We start from the raw sequence: 15,571 nt of genomic DNA, 5'->3' as shown, positions 1-15,571 counted from the left end.
CTTCACTTTTCTTTCTGTAAATGTAGAGGCCTAAAGATGGCAGAGGAGTAGGTGGGTGTGTAGTACATCTCTCTCTACAGATACATCAAGAATACAAATTCAGACATAGAAATGCATGCAGAACACCAGCTGAGAGCGGACAGGAGTACCTGACCAGCAGAAAAGAATATATAGAACCAGCCACACAAAACTCGGTAGGACCAAAGAGCCAGGTGGAAAAACAGGGGTGTTAGTGGGACTGGACTGGCCCTGGGTGGGTGGGGGAACTGAAGCAGCGGTCTGATCCCCGCATCAGGGCAACTGTCTGAGTCAGAGGAGAAACATTCAAAGCTGAGAGTGAAACAGCTGATCTGTGGCAGCCCAAATGGAATAAGAATCAGACAGTCCTTGCTGCAGCTATACCCCTGACAGGGAAGCAGGTCTCCGAGAAAGTGCAGTGGCTGGGAGCTAGTGTTAGGGATTGTGGAGCAATCTCAGGGTGAGGACTGTTTTTGACTGTGGTGAGACAGATCGAGGGCTTGTTAGGGAGGAGATTGTGGTGGGAAATGCCTGTGGAGGAAAGCCAGGCAGCCATGGAAGCAAGAGGATACTGCTGAGTCACTAGTAGGGGGTGGAGCCATCACCATAGCCTCTCCCCACACCCCACTATCAGTAGTTGAATGAGTGAGAGACTGGCCCATCAAATGCCTATAGCACTGAACTACAGAATAGGACCCCACCCAGGGTGCCCCTTTAAGTGTCCGACCTGCCAATCAACAGAGTAGGACCCCAGTCAGGGGAGCCTCTCTATGTGCCTGACACGCAGAATAATAGAGAAGGACCACAGGCAAGGGAGCCTTCCAAGTGCCTGAATGGGCAGAGCTATGGAGAAAGACTGGCCAAAGAGGTTTGATCACCAGCTACAGGAGGCTCAAGAAAAGACTTGGATAGGGCCATAACTCCTGTGGCGGAGGCAGTCTGTGTCCCTGCACACTTGGCGCCACCAGGATCTCCACAAACCAAGCAGCTGAGCCACCGTCACGCTCAACCCTCACTAGGGCAGAGCAGCCATAAGCATAAAATGTCCTGTGTCTACAATATGCAGGGTTGCTTCAGTCATGTCCGACTCTTGGCGACCCTGTGGACTGCCAGACTTCTCTGTCAGGGGGTTTCTCTAGGCAAGAATACTGGAGCATATTGGCCAATATTGGTTGCCGTATCCTTCTGCTGCTGCTGCTAATTCGCTTCAGCTGTGTGCAACTCTGTGCGATCCCATAGATAGGAGCCTACCAGGCTCCCCTGTCCCTAGGATTCTCCAGGCAAGAACATTGGAATGGGTTGCCATTTCCTTCTCCAATGCTTGAAAGCAAAAAGTGAAAGTGAAGTCACTCAGTCGTGTCCGACTCTTCGTGACCCCATGGACTGCAGCCTACCAGGCTCATCTGCCCATGGGATTTTCCAGGCAAGAGTACTGGAGCGGGGTGCCATTGCCTTCTTTGGCCATATCCTTCTAGAGCACTATATTTCCTGCTGCCCTAGCTGCCAACATCCCTTGAGTACCTGGTGCTGCCAGAACCCCTGCAACTCAAGCAGCTACACCACCGTAAAACCTGGCCCTCAGAGGGGCAGATCCAAGTCCTCTAGGGCAGCCTCAGGAGCAAATCCCAGTAGAGGACCCACATGCAGAGGTGGCAATAAAACCACAACTGAAACCCAGAGGCAATGTGGCTAAGGAAGAAGACCCAAAACCTTCCCACCAGCTGTACAAGCTACAGATTAAATCCACATGATCACCGAGGCAGACTCTGTGTCTATGGAATATATAAAAGGAACTGAGAACTCCCACAAAAGAAAACACACTAGCTCTGATAGCTGTGGACATTGGAGGCAAGAACACACAGGAGTAGGATCAGATTAGAATCTGAACTGCCCCCACGGCAGGTCCAGAAACCGGCACAGTGTTGGAGGGCATCCTAGGCAGGTTGAGGTGGACTGTGACTCCCAGAGAGGAAAAAGGCTCTGACAGCAGTGACTCAAGAAAAACATTTATCATTCTTACGTTTATGTTTTGACTTGTTTTGTAGATTCTTTGGGATTTTTTTCTTTTTCCTTTTCTTTCCCCACCACCACGCCCCGCCCCCCCACCCCCGACCATTGTAGTTGTCAGTTTTATTGGCACTAAGAAATCTAAGCTTTTGAGCTTTTTTTTCTCCCTTAGTCACATTTTTTATTGTTGTTGTAAACCTCTGCCTCTATGTTGGACTTTTGCAATTCTGTGGAGTTTACCTTTTTTGTTTTTCTTTTCTTCCTCCTTTTTTTCTCCTCTTTTTAAAAAAATTTTAACTTTTTAAACCTATTATTATTTTTCTACATTTATTACTTTGCTTTTCCTACTTTTCTTTTCCCCTTTAATGTAGTTAAATCTTTAATGTATATTTAAATCTTCTTTATCTACCTTTATTTAACTTTGCATATCTATTCTTTCTTTCTTTTCCTTGTTTCCTTTCCTCTCAATATATTTGTTAGTTTTATTTTCATTGTTTTATTCCCTACTTGGCACTTTGCTTTAGTTTTGTTGTCCAGTTTGTGCTTTAATTAGTTTTATTCTCAACTGATAGATACAATTTTTGGTTTCCTTTCTTTGCAGGGTCAATCTATTGTTACTTTATTTTTGCTGGACTGTGTTGATTTTGCTTATGGGAGTATATGTATATGTGTATATTCTGTCACCTTTGCTAGTTTTGTTTTCATTCCTTTATTCCCAACTTGGCACCTTGCTTTAGTTTTGTTTTCCAGTTTGTGCTTTAGTTAGTCTTGTTCTTAACTGATAGATATAATTTTTGACTTCCTTTGTTTGTCAGGTCAGTCTACTGTACTTTATTTTTGTTGGACGGTTTTGATTTTGCTTATGTGTGTATATGTATATGTGTATATTCCATTATCTTAATTATTATTTGCCTGACTTTGTAACTGCCATTTGTCTTGGGTTCATCTTTGGTTTCTTATTATGGGGTATTTGTTTTAATCTCACTTAATGCCACAATAAACCATTGTGGAATCTTCGTACCTGACCAGAGATCAAGCCCTGAGTCTTTGGAGTGGAAGCACTGACTCTAAGACCCTAGACTACAAGAGAACTAACCCTGCTGCTGCTGCTGCTACTTTGCTTCCGTCGTGTCAGACTCTGTGTGACCCCATAGATGGCAGCCCACTAGGCTCCCCCATCCCTGGGATTCTCTAGACAAGAACACTGGAGTGGGTTGCCATTTTCTTCTCCAATGCATGAAAGTGAAAAGTGAAAGTGAAGCTACTTAGTCATGTCTGACTCTTTGGGGCCCCATCAGTTCAGTTCAGTTCAGTTCAGTCACTCAGTCGTGTCTCACTCTTTGTGACCCCATGAATCGCAGCATGCCAGGCCTCCCTGTCCATCACCAACTCCCAGAGTTCACTCAGACTCGAGTCCATCGAGTCAGTGATGCCATCCAGCCATCTCATCCTCGGTCGTCCCCTTCTCCTCCTGCCCCCAATCCCTCCCAGCATCAAAGTCTTTTCCAGTGAGTCAACTCTTCGCATGAGGTGGCTAAAGTACTGGAGCTTCAGCTTTAGCATCATTCCTTCCAAAGAAATCCCAGGGTTGATCTCCTTCAGAATGGACTGGTTGGATCTCCTTGCAGTCCAAGGGACTCTCAAGAGTCTTCTCCAACAACACAGTTCAAAAGCATCAATTCTTCGTCACTCAGACTTCTTCACAGTCCAACTCTCACATCCATACATGACCACAAGAAAAACCATAGCCTTGACTAGACGGACCTTAGTCGGCAAAGTAATATCTCTGCTTTTGAATATACTATCTAGGTTGGCTCATAACTTTTCTTCTAAGGAGTAAGCATTTTTTAATTTCATGGCTGCAATCACCATCTGCAGTGATTTTGGAGCCCCCCAAAATAATGTCTGACACTGTTTCCACTGTTTCCCTATTTCCCATGAAGCGATGGGACTGTATGCCATGATCTTCGTTTTCTGAATGTTGAGCTTTAAGCCAACTTTTTCACTCTCCTCTTTTACTTTCATCAAGAGGCTCCTCTTCACTTTCTGCCAAAAGGGTGGTGTCATCTGCATATCTGAGGTTATTGATATTTCTCCTGGCAATCTTGATTCCAGCTTGTGTTTCTTCCAGTCCAGCATTTCTCATGATGTACTCTGCATAGAAGTTAAATAAGCAGGGTGACAATATACAGCCTTGACGTACTCCTTTTCCTATTTGGAATCAGTCTGTTGTTCCATGTCCAGTTCTAACTGTTGCTTCCTGACATGCATATAGATTTCTCAAGAGGAAGGTCAGGTGGTCTGATATTCCCATCTCTCTCAGAATTTTCTACAGTTTATTGTGATCCACACAGTCAAAGGCTTTGGAATAGTCAATAAAGCAGAAATAGATGTTTTTCTGGAACTCTCTTGCTTTTTCGATGATCCGACAGATGTTGGCAATCTGATCTCTGGTTCCTCTGCCTTTCTAAAACCAGCTTGAACATCAGGGAGTTCACGGTTCACACATTGCTGAAGCCTGGCTTGGAGAATTTTGAGCATTACTTTACTAGCGTGTGAGATGAGTGCAATTGTGTGGTAGTTTGAGCATTCTTTGGCATTGCCTTTCTTTGGAATTGGAATGAAAACTGACCTTTTCCCATCCTGTGGCCACTGCTGAGTTTTCCAAATTTGTTGGCATATTGTGTGCAGCACTTCCACAGCATCATCTTTCAGGATTTGAAATAGCTCAACTGGAACTCCATCACCTCCACTAGCTTTGTTCGTAGTGATGCTTTCTAAGGCCCACTTGACTTCACATTCCAGGATGTCTCGCTCTAGATGAGTGATCACACCATTGTGATTATCCAGGTCGTGAAGATCTTTTTTGTACAGTTCTTCTGTGTATTCCTGCCATCTCTTCTTAATATCTTCTGCTTCTGTTAGGTCCATACAATAGGGAGTATCAAATAATGAGAACTCAAAGGGAATCACTTGAATACAAGACCTGGCATCACCCAACCACCAGCAGCACCCATGCTTCATCTAAACAGCAAACAGAACAAAAATGCAAACTCAATCCTCAGCAGACAGGATTACCATCTCACTCAGCCTTGCCCATCAGAGGAAAACCAAACAAACAAAAAAAACACAGTACAGATCTCACCCTAAACAAAGCTTACTCAAACCACTGGACCAAACTTAGGAGGGCAGAAACTGAAAGGAAGAAAGAATTCAACCTTGAAGCCTGGAAAGAGGAGACCTCAAACACAATAAGTTTTAAAAAAATAACAAATAACAAAAAGGCAGAGAAATACTACACAAATGAGGGAACAAACTAGAAAACCAGAAGTCCAAATAAATGAAGAGGAAATAGGCAAACTACCTGAAAAAGAATTCAGGAAAATGATAGTGAAGATGATAAAAAACCTTGAAAACAAAATGGAGAAAATGCAAGAATCAATTAATAAAGACCTAGAAGAATTAAAGAATAAATATACAGAGACAAAAACATAATTATTGAAATTAAAAATACTCTAGAAGAAATCAACAGCAGAATATCTGAATCAGAACAAACCAGTGAGCTGGAAGATAAAATGGTGGAAATAACTTCTGAAGAGCAGAAAAAACTAAAAAAAATGAACTGAGGACCATATATGGGACCATATCAAACACACCAACACTCAAATTATAGGGATACCAGAAGAAGAAGAGAAAAAGAAAGGATATGAGAAAATTTTTGAAGAGATTATAGTTGAAAATTTCCCCAACATAGAAAAGGAAATAGTCAATCAAGTTCAAGAGGCACAGAGTCCCATACAGGATACACACAAGGAGAAACATGCCAAGACACATGATAATCAAACTAACAAAGACCAAACTCAAAGAAAGAATGTTAAAAGCAGCAGGGAAAAGCAACAAGTAACATACAAGGGAAATCCCATGTGATTAGCAGCTGATCTTTCAGCAGAAACTCTGCAGGCCAGAAGGGAATGGCAGGATATCTTTAAAGTGCTGAAAGGGAAAAATCTACAACCAAGATCACTGTACCTGACAATGATCTCATTCAAAATTGATGGAGAAATAAAAAGCTTTTCAGACAAACAAAAGTTAAGAGAATTCAGTACCACCAAACCAGCTTTACAGCAAATGTTAAAGGGACTTATATAGTGAAGACATACAAGAGAAGAAAAAGATCTATAAAATCAACCCCAAACAATTAAGAACATGGCAATAGGAACAATATATCAATAATTATTTTAAATGTAAACAGTTTAAATTCTCCAGTCAAAAAACACAGACCGACTGAATGGATACAAAACAAGACCCATATATATTCTGTCTACAAGAAACCCACTTCAGACCTAAAGACACATATAGACTGAAAGTGAAAGGATGGAAAAATATATTCCATGCAAATGGGAAGCAAAAGAAAGCTCGAATACCAATCCTCATATCAGACAAAATAGACCTTAAAATAAAGAAGATTACAAGAGATAAGGAAGGACACTACATAATGATCAAGGGATCAATCCAAGAGGAAGACATAACAATTGTAAATATCTATGTAACCAACATAGGAGCACCTCAATACATAAGACAAACACTAACAGACATAAAAGGAGAAATTGACAGTGACACAATAATAGTAGGAGACTTTTAACACCCCACTCACACCAATGGACAGATCATCATAACATAAAATTAATAAGGAAACATAAGTCTTTTTTTTTTTAACAAATACAGTTAACTTTATTTTTTATTTTTTTGTTTTGTTTTTAGTTTTTTTTTTAATTTTTATTTTTACTTTATTTTACTTTACAATATGTATTGGTTTTGCCACACATTGACATGAATCCACACAGGTGTACATGCGTTCCCAAACATGAACCCCCCTCCCACCTCCCTCCCCATAACATCTCTCTGGGTCATCACCATGCACCAGCCCCAAGCATGTTGTATCCTGCATCGGACATAGACTGGTGATTCGATTCTTACATGATAGTATACATGTTACAATGCTATTCTCCCAAATCATCCCACCCTCTCCCTCTCCCTCTGAGTCCAAAAGTCCATTATACACATCTGTGTCTTTTTTGCTGTCTTGCATACAGGGTCATCATTGCCATCTTTCTAAATTCCGTATATATGTGTTAGTATACTGTATTGGTGTTTTTCTTTCTGGCTTACTTCACTCTGTATAATCGGCTCCAGTTTCATCCATCTCATCAGAACTGATTCAAATGAATTCTTTTTAACGGCTGAGTTATACTCCATTGTGTATATGTACCACAGCTTTCTTATCCATTCATCTGCTGATGGGCATCTAGGTTGTTTCCAGGTCCTGGCTATTATAAACAGTGCTGCGATGAACATTGGGGTACATGTGTCTCTTTCAATTCTGGTTTCCTCGGTGTGTATGCCCAGCAGTGGGATTGCTGGGTCATAAGGTAGTTCTATTTGCAATTTTTAAAGGAATCTCCACACTGTTCTCCATAGTGGCTGTACTAGTTTGCATTCCCACCAACAGTGTAGGAGGGTTCCCTTTTCTCCACACCCTCTCCAGCATTTATTGCTTGCAGATTTTTGGATTGCAGCCATTCTGACTGGTGTGAAGTGGTACCTCATTGTGGTTTTGATTTGCATTTCTCTAATAATGAGTGATGTTGAGCATCTTTTCATGTGTTTGTTAGCCATCCATATGTCTTCTTTGGAGAAATGTCTATTTAGTTCTTTGGCCCATTTTTTGATTGGGTCGTTTATTTTTCTGGAATTGAGCTGCAGGAGTTGCTTGTATATTTTTGAGATTAGTTGTTTGTCAGTTGCTTCATTTGCTATTATTTTCTCCCATTCAGAAGGCTGTCTTTTCACCTTGCTTATATTTTCCTTTGTTGTGCTGAAGCTTTTAATTTTAATTAGATCCCATTTGTTTATTTTTGCTTTTATTTCCAGTATTCTGGGAGGTGGATCATAGAGGATCCTGCTGTGATTTATGTCGGAGAGTGTTTTGCCTATGTTCTCCTCTAGGAGTTTTATAGTTTCTGGTCTTACATTTAGATCTTTAATCCATTTTGAGTTTATTTTTGTGTGCGGTGTTAGAAAGTGATCTAGTTTCATTCTTTTACAAGTGGTTGACCAGTTTTCCCAGCACCACTTGTTAAAGAGATTGTCTTTACTCCATTGTATATTCTTGCCTCCTTTGTCAAAGATAAGGTGTCCATATGTGTGTGGATTTATCTCTGGGCTTTCTATTTTGTTCCATTGATCTATATTTCTGTCTTTGTGCCAATACCATACTGTCTTGATGACTGTGGCTTTGTAGTAGAGCCTGAAGTCAGGCAAGTTGATTCCTCCAGTTCCATTCTTCTTTCTCAAGATTGCTTTGGCTATTCGAGGCTTTTGTATTTCCATACAAATCTTGAGATTATTTGTTCTAATTCTGTGAAAAATATTTCTGGTAGCTTGATAGGGATTGCATTGAATTTGTAAATTGCTTTGGGTAGTATACTCATGTTCACAATATTGATTCTTCCAATCCATGAACATGGTCTATTTCTCCATCTATTAGTGTTCTCTTTGATTTCTTTCATCAGTGTTTTATAGTTTTCTATATATAGGTCTTTAGTTTCTTTAGGTAGATATATTCCTAAGTATTTTATTCTTTTTGTTGCAATGGTGAAAGGAATTGTTTCCTTAATTTCTTTTTCTACTTTCTCATTATTAGTGTATAGGAATGCAAGGGATTTCTGTGTGTTGATTTTATATCCTTCAACTTTACTATATTCATTGATGAGCTCTAGTAATTTTCTGGTGGAGTCTTTAGGGTTTTCTATGTAGAGGATCATGTCATCTGCAAACAGTGAAAGTTTTACTTCTTCTTTTCCAATTTGGATTCCTTTTATTTCTTTTTCTGCTCTGATTGCTGTGGCCAAAACGTCCAGAACTATGTTGAATAGTAGCGGTGAAAGTGGACACCCTTGTCTTGTTCCTGACTTTAGGGGAAATGCTTTCAATTTTTCACCATTGAGGATAATGTTTGCTGTGGGTTTGTCATATATAGCTTTTATTATGTTGAGGTATGTTCATTCTATTCCTGCTTTCTGGAGAGTTTTTATCATAAATGGATGTTGAATTTTGTCAAAGGCCTTCTCTGCATCTATTGAGATAATCATATGGTTTTTATTTTTCAATTTGTTAATGTGGTGAATTACATTGATTGATTTGCGGATATTGAAGAATCCTTGCATCCCTGGGATAAAGCCCACTTGGTCATGGTGTATGATCTTTTTAATGTGTTGTTGGATTCTGATTGCTAGAATTTTGTTGAGGATTTTTGCATCTATGTTCATCAGTGATATTGGCCTGTAGTTTTCTTTTTTTGTAAACCCGAACCCAAAACAATAAAGTAAATGGTAATGGGATCATGCTTATCAATAATTACCTTAAACGTAAATGGGTTGAATGCCCCAACCAAAACGCAAAGACTGGCCGAATGGATACAAAAACAAGACCCCTTTATATGCTGCTTACAAGAGACCCACCTCAAAACAAGGGACACATACAGACTGAAAGTGAAGGGCTGGAAAAAGATATACCACGCAAATAGAGACCAAAAGAAAGCAGGAGTGGCAATACTCATATCCTATAAAATAGACTTTAAAACAAAGGCTGTGAAAAGAGACAAAGAAGGCCACTACATAATGATCAAAGGATCAATCCAAGAAGAAGATATAACAATTATAAATATATATGCACCCAATATAGGAGCACCGCAATATGTAAGACAAATGCTAACAAGTATGAAAGGGGAAATCAACAATAACACAATAATAGTGGGAGACTTTAATACCCCACTCACACCTATGGACAGATCAACTAAACAGAAAATTAACAAAGAAATGCAAACTTTAAATGATACATTAGACCAGTTAGACCTAATTGATATCTATAGGACATTTCACCCCAAAACAATGAATTTCACCTTTTTCTCAAGTGCTCATGGAACCTTCTCCAGGATAGATCACATCCTGGGCCGTAAATCTAAACTTGATAAATTCAAAAAAATCGAAATCATTCCAAGCATCTTTTCTGACCATAATGCATTAAGATTAGATCTCAATTACAGGAGAAAAACTATTAAAAATTCCAACATATGGAGGTTGAACAACACACTTCTGAATAACCAACAAATCACAGAAGAAATCAAAAAAGAAATCAAAATATGCATAGAAACTAATGAAAATGAAAACACAACAACCCAAAACCTGTGGGACACTATAAAAGCAGTGCTAAGAGGAAAATTCATAGCAATACAGGCATACCTCAAGAAACAAGAAAAAAGTCAAATAAATAACCTAACTCTACACCTAAAGCAACTAGAAAAGGAAGAAAGGGAGAACCCCAGAGTTAGTAGAAGGAAAGAAATCTTAAAGATTAGGGCAGAAATAAATGCAAAAGAAACAAAAGAGACCATAGCAAAAATCAACAAAGCCAAAAGCTGGTTCTTTGAAAGGATAAATAAAATTGACAAACCATTAGCCAGACTCATCAAGAAGCAAAGAGAGAAAAATCAAATCAATAAAATTAGAAATAAAAATGGAGAGATCACAACAGACAACACAGAAATACAAAGGATCATAACAGACTACTATCAGCAGTTATATGCCAATAAAATGGACAATGTGGAAGAAATGGACAAATTCTTAGAAAAGTACAACTTTCCAAAACTGAACCAGGAAGAAATAGAAAATCTTAACAGACCCATCACAAGCATGGAAATTGAAACGGTAATCAGAAATCTTCCAGCAAACAAAAGCCCAGGTCCAGACGGCTTCACAGCTGAATTCTACCAAAAATTTTGAGAAGAGCTAACACCTATCCTACTCAAACTCTTCCAGAAAATTGCAGAGGAAGGTAAACTTCCAAACTCATTCTATGAAGCCACCATCACCCTAATACCAAAACCTGACAAAGAAACATAAGTCTTAAATGATACATTGGATGAGATGGTTCTCATTGATATCTTCAGGACATTCCATGCAAATGCAGAAGAATGCATTTTCTCAAATGCACATGGAGCATTCTCCAGGATAGACCACACCTTGTGTCATAAATCAAACATCAGTAAATTTGACAAAATTGAAATCATATCAAGCATCTTCTCTGACCACAACAGTATGAGCCTAGATATCAATTACAAGAAGAAAACCTGTAAAAAACACAAACACATGGAAATTAAACAATATGTTTCTAAATAACCAACAGGTTACTAAAGAAATCAAAAGGGAAATTAAAAAATTTCTAGAAACAAATGACAATGGAAACAAGACAACTCAAAACCAATGGGATGCAGCAAAAGCAGTCCTCAGTTCAGTTCAGTTCAGCCGCTCAGTCCTGTCTGACTCTGCGACCCCATGAATCGCAGCACGCCAGGCCTCCCTGTCCATCACTAACTCCCAGAGTTTACCCAAACTCATGTCCATTGAGTCAGTGATGCCATCCAGCCATCTCATCCTCTGTCGTCCCCTTTTCCTCCTGCCCCCAATCCCTCCCAGCATCAGAGTCTTTTCCAGTGAGTCAACTCTTCACATGAGGTGGCCAAAGTACTGGTAGAGGGAAGTTTATAGCAATATAATCCTATCCCAAGAAACAAGAAAAACATTGAATAGACAACCTAACTTTACACCTAAAACAACTGGAAAAAGAACACCACCACCAAAGGAAAAAAAAAAAAAACCACCAAAAAATTAGTAGGAGGAAAGAATTCACAAAAATCATGTATTAGATATATCTGTCAATAACAATATATTTTTACAAAGGCAATCTCACTTTTAAAATTATTTTTTATTGAAGTATAATTGATTTACAATGTGTTAGTTTCTGCTGTACAGCAAAGTGAATCAGTCACACATATACATATATGCACTCTTTTCTACACTTGATTCCCATACAGCTCTTTGTAGAGCCCTGAATAGAGTTTCCTGTGCTATACAGATTGTTATCCATCTTTTATATATGCTGTGTGTGCACGCTATGTCGCTTCCACTGTGTTCAATTCTTTGTGACCCTATGGACTGTAGCCCTCCAGGGTCCTTTGTCCATGTGATTCTCCAGGCAAGAATACTGGAGTGGGTTGCCATTTCCTCCTCCAGTGAGTCTTCTCAGCTCATGAATCGAACCCCTGTCTCTTATGTCTCTTGCATTGGCAGGCAGGTTCTTTACCACTAGAGCCACCTGAGAAGCCCATCTTTTATGTATAGCCGTGTACATATGTGGAGAAGGAAATGGCAGCCCACTCCAGTGTTCTAGCCTGGAGAATCCCAGGGATGGGGGAGCCTGGTGGCTGCTGTCTACGGGATCGCACACAGAGTTGGACACAACTGAAGTGACAGCAGCAGCAGCAGCAGTGTATCTATGTTCAATCTCAATCTCCTAATTAAATCCCTCCTCTCCCCTCCTGATAACAGTAAACTTGTTTGCTATATCTGTGACTCAATTTTTGTTTTGTAAATAGGTTAATTTGCAGCCTTTTTCCTTAGATTCCATATGTAAGAAATATCATATGGTATTTATCTTTTTGTGTCTGACATACTTCACTCAGTGTGACAATCTCTAGGTCAATCCATGTTGCTGCAAATGGCATTATTTCACTCTTTTTTTTTTTATAGTTGAGTAATATTCCATGGTAGATATGTACCACATCTTTATTTCTTTCTCTGTCAGTAGATATTTGGGGTGCTTCCATGTCCTAGCTTTTGTGAAATGTGTAAAATGTGAACATTGGGGTGCATGGATCCTTTCAAATTATGGTTTTTCCAGGCATATGTTCAGGAGTGCGGTTGCTGGATCATGTGGTAGCTCCATTTTAAGTTTTTTAAGGAACCTCCATACTGTTTTCCATAGCAGTTGCACCAGTTTACAATCTCACAGTGTAGGAGGATTCCCTTTTCTCCACACCCTCTCCAGCATTTATTGTTTGTAGATTTATTGTTGATGTCCATTCAGACTAGTGTGACTGGTATGAAGTGATACATCATTGTAGTTTTGATTTGTATTTGTCTAATGTTTAGAAAAATATTTAGAAAAAAATGCCTAAACAAAGAGCCTAGTTTCTTAAATATAAGCTATGCCTCCACATGAAAATATCTGGCTTTTTTTTGTTGTTGTTTGTTTTGTTCTAAGATTTATTTATTATTTTGGCTGTACTCAGTCTTGATGACTGTGCAGGTTTTCTCCAGTTGTAGCAAGTGGGGGCTATTCTCTAGTTGTGGAGTGCGGGCTTCTCACTGTGGGGGCTTCCCTTGTGGAGCACTGGCTCTAGGTGTGCAGGGTGCAGTAGCTGTGGCACGTGGGCTCAGGAGCTGTGGTGCACAGGCTTTGTTGCTCTGTAGCGTTAGGGATCTTCCTGGACCAGGGATTGAACTGGTGTCCCCTGCATTGCAAGGCAGATTCTTAACCACTGGCCCACCAGGGAAGCTCTGGACTTTGTTGTCTGGGTCTGGAATTTTGCAAAGAGGAGCCTTGAAATTTCAAGATCCTGTGATTCTGAAAATGAAAGAGGACTTGATATTTTCAGCCTTGAATTTAAGTTGAAATAGAGAAGAAAAAAAAAAAAAACTTAAAAGGGATATTCAGCCAGAGATAATAGAAAGGGGAGAAGGACCTGATTAATGTTAAGGAAGTGATTAATATAAGAAGCAGTTTGAGTGGGAGTTAGTGGGGAAAATAGAAAGAGGGTGATCTGATCAGAAAGAGGACTTTAGTTTTGCATCTTGGGGATGGAGGATTTCCATGTCATGTTGAGGCCAAGGGTGAGGCTATGTTGTATAGACTGCTAAGGCAGAAAATTTCACACACAAACCTTATAAGAGAACACATAAATTAGGGGATAAAAATAGTACAGGGCAAACGACCACAAGCCTTAATGAAGTCCAGAGAGTATAACTGCATTTTATATAGTTGTAAAGAGTAATTTAAATTATGTGGATTATTTTTTATTTTTTATCCAAGGAGGCAAAATGTGTATGCACTGATATTTAGAATATTTCTCCCCTGGATGTGGATAAGCTGTATGGCACATAAATGGTACATTGTCAGTTTTTCAGAAATCTTTACCATGTTCAATAACTCATTCTTTACAATCTTGGCTTACTGATTATCACTGTATTTAAAATCATTTTCACTAACTTTATGCTTACGAAGTGTGCTGGCCCCAATTGTCCTTTTCCACGTGGCTGAGTTAGTTAGGTATAGCTCCAGTAGGTACAGAAGTCCTCAGATACCTAAGAACCTTCTCTGTTCAGGGGGAGAATCTCAACTAAGCTTCCCTTCCATCGTGTTTGATAAGCTCTCCCCTGCTTCAGATCCCATCCCGGGAAATTCCCACCCATATCCCAGCTGCTTCTTTCCCACTCAGTTATTTCTGATAGCTCCTAAAATATCTCCTGTCATCTAGTTTTTCTGTCTTCTTCCTGATACAAGTAAGATTCCTCAAGTAACAACAGCAAATATACATATGGATGTTTTCAAAATGCTTCAATCTGTACATTTTTGTCCCCATTTCAATGCTGTGAGGAAGTTGAAATATCTGCAATTTACTGATCAGTGAGAAAGGTCAAGTTACTTGTTCAAGGTTGTTTTTCCTAGTAAGTAAAGAAGACCAGTGTGAGAACCTAAGTCTTTTGAAGTCAAATCTCACCCACAAGAGCTTCATCCTTTAAAAAAAAAAGTTGTATTATTAGTGTTGGAAGAAAAAGATCAATTGCCACTTTCTGTTAATTGCTAATATCCCATCTTCAATATTTTGGCAGAGATAGGCAGTATATACCTCTCAAGGCAAGTAAGTCCATATTGGATTATTTGTTTTTCCTTATAATAAACTGAAATTGGTCTTCTTATAATTTCTATCCAAGGGTCCCAGTTCGCATTCTGCAGCTACAAAGACTAAAGGAATCAGCACCCACTTTCCCTAGATAAGCTTTCAGTATTTTCAGGTACTCTTCTCTGGGAGCAACGTCCCTATTTTTTTCCATTATTTTATAAGACATATTTTACATACTCTCCTGTAGAAATAACCCTCCTCTAGATATGCCTGATTTTGTTAACCAGATCTATAATTGAGCATGGTACTTTATATTTTGTTTATTTTTGACTGTGCTGGGTCTTCGTTGCTTTGTATGGGCTTTCTCTACTTGAAGCGAGTGGGTGCTACTCTTCATTGCAGTGTGCAGGCTTCTCATTGTGGTGGCTTCTCTTGTGGAGCAACGACTCTAGGCACACTGGCTTCAGTAGTTGCATCGTGCAAGCTTAGGCATTGTGGTGTCCGGGCTCAGTAAATGTGGTACATAGGCTTAATTACTTCACACATGTGGAATCTTTCCATACCACAGATTGAAACCATGTCCCCTACATTGGCAGGTGAATTCTTATCCATTGCGCCACCAGGAAAGTCCAATAATGATACTTTAAATGTATTCCATTTAATGGATTAATGCAGCTATCACCTCTTATGTTCCAATAATATGCTACTGAGTTTTGTGCGTGCGTGCATGTGTGTGTGTGTGTGTGT

Source organism: Capra hircus, chromosome 7, assembly GCF_001704415.2.
Source record: "Capra hircus breed San Clemente chromosome 7, ASM170441v1, whole genome shotgun sequence".
Classification (NCBI taxonomy): domain Eukaryota; kingdom Metazoa; phylum Chordata; class Mammalia; order Artiodactyla; family Bovidae; genus Capra; species Capra hircus.
The sequence above is the reverse complement of the archived record's forward strand: the minus strand, read 5'-3'. Positions refer to the sequence as shown.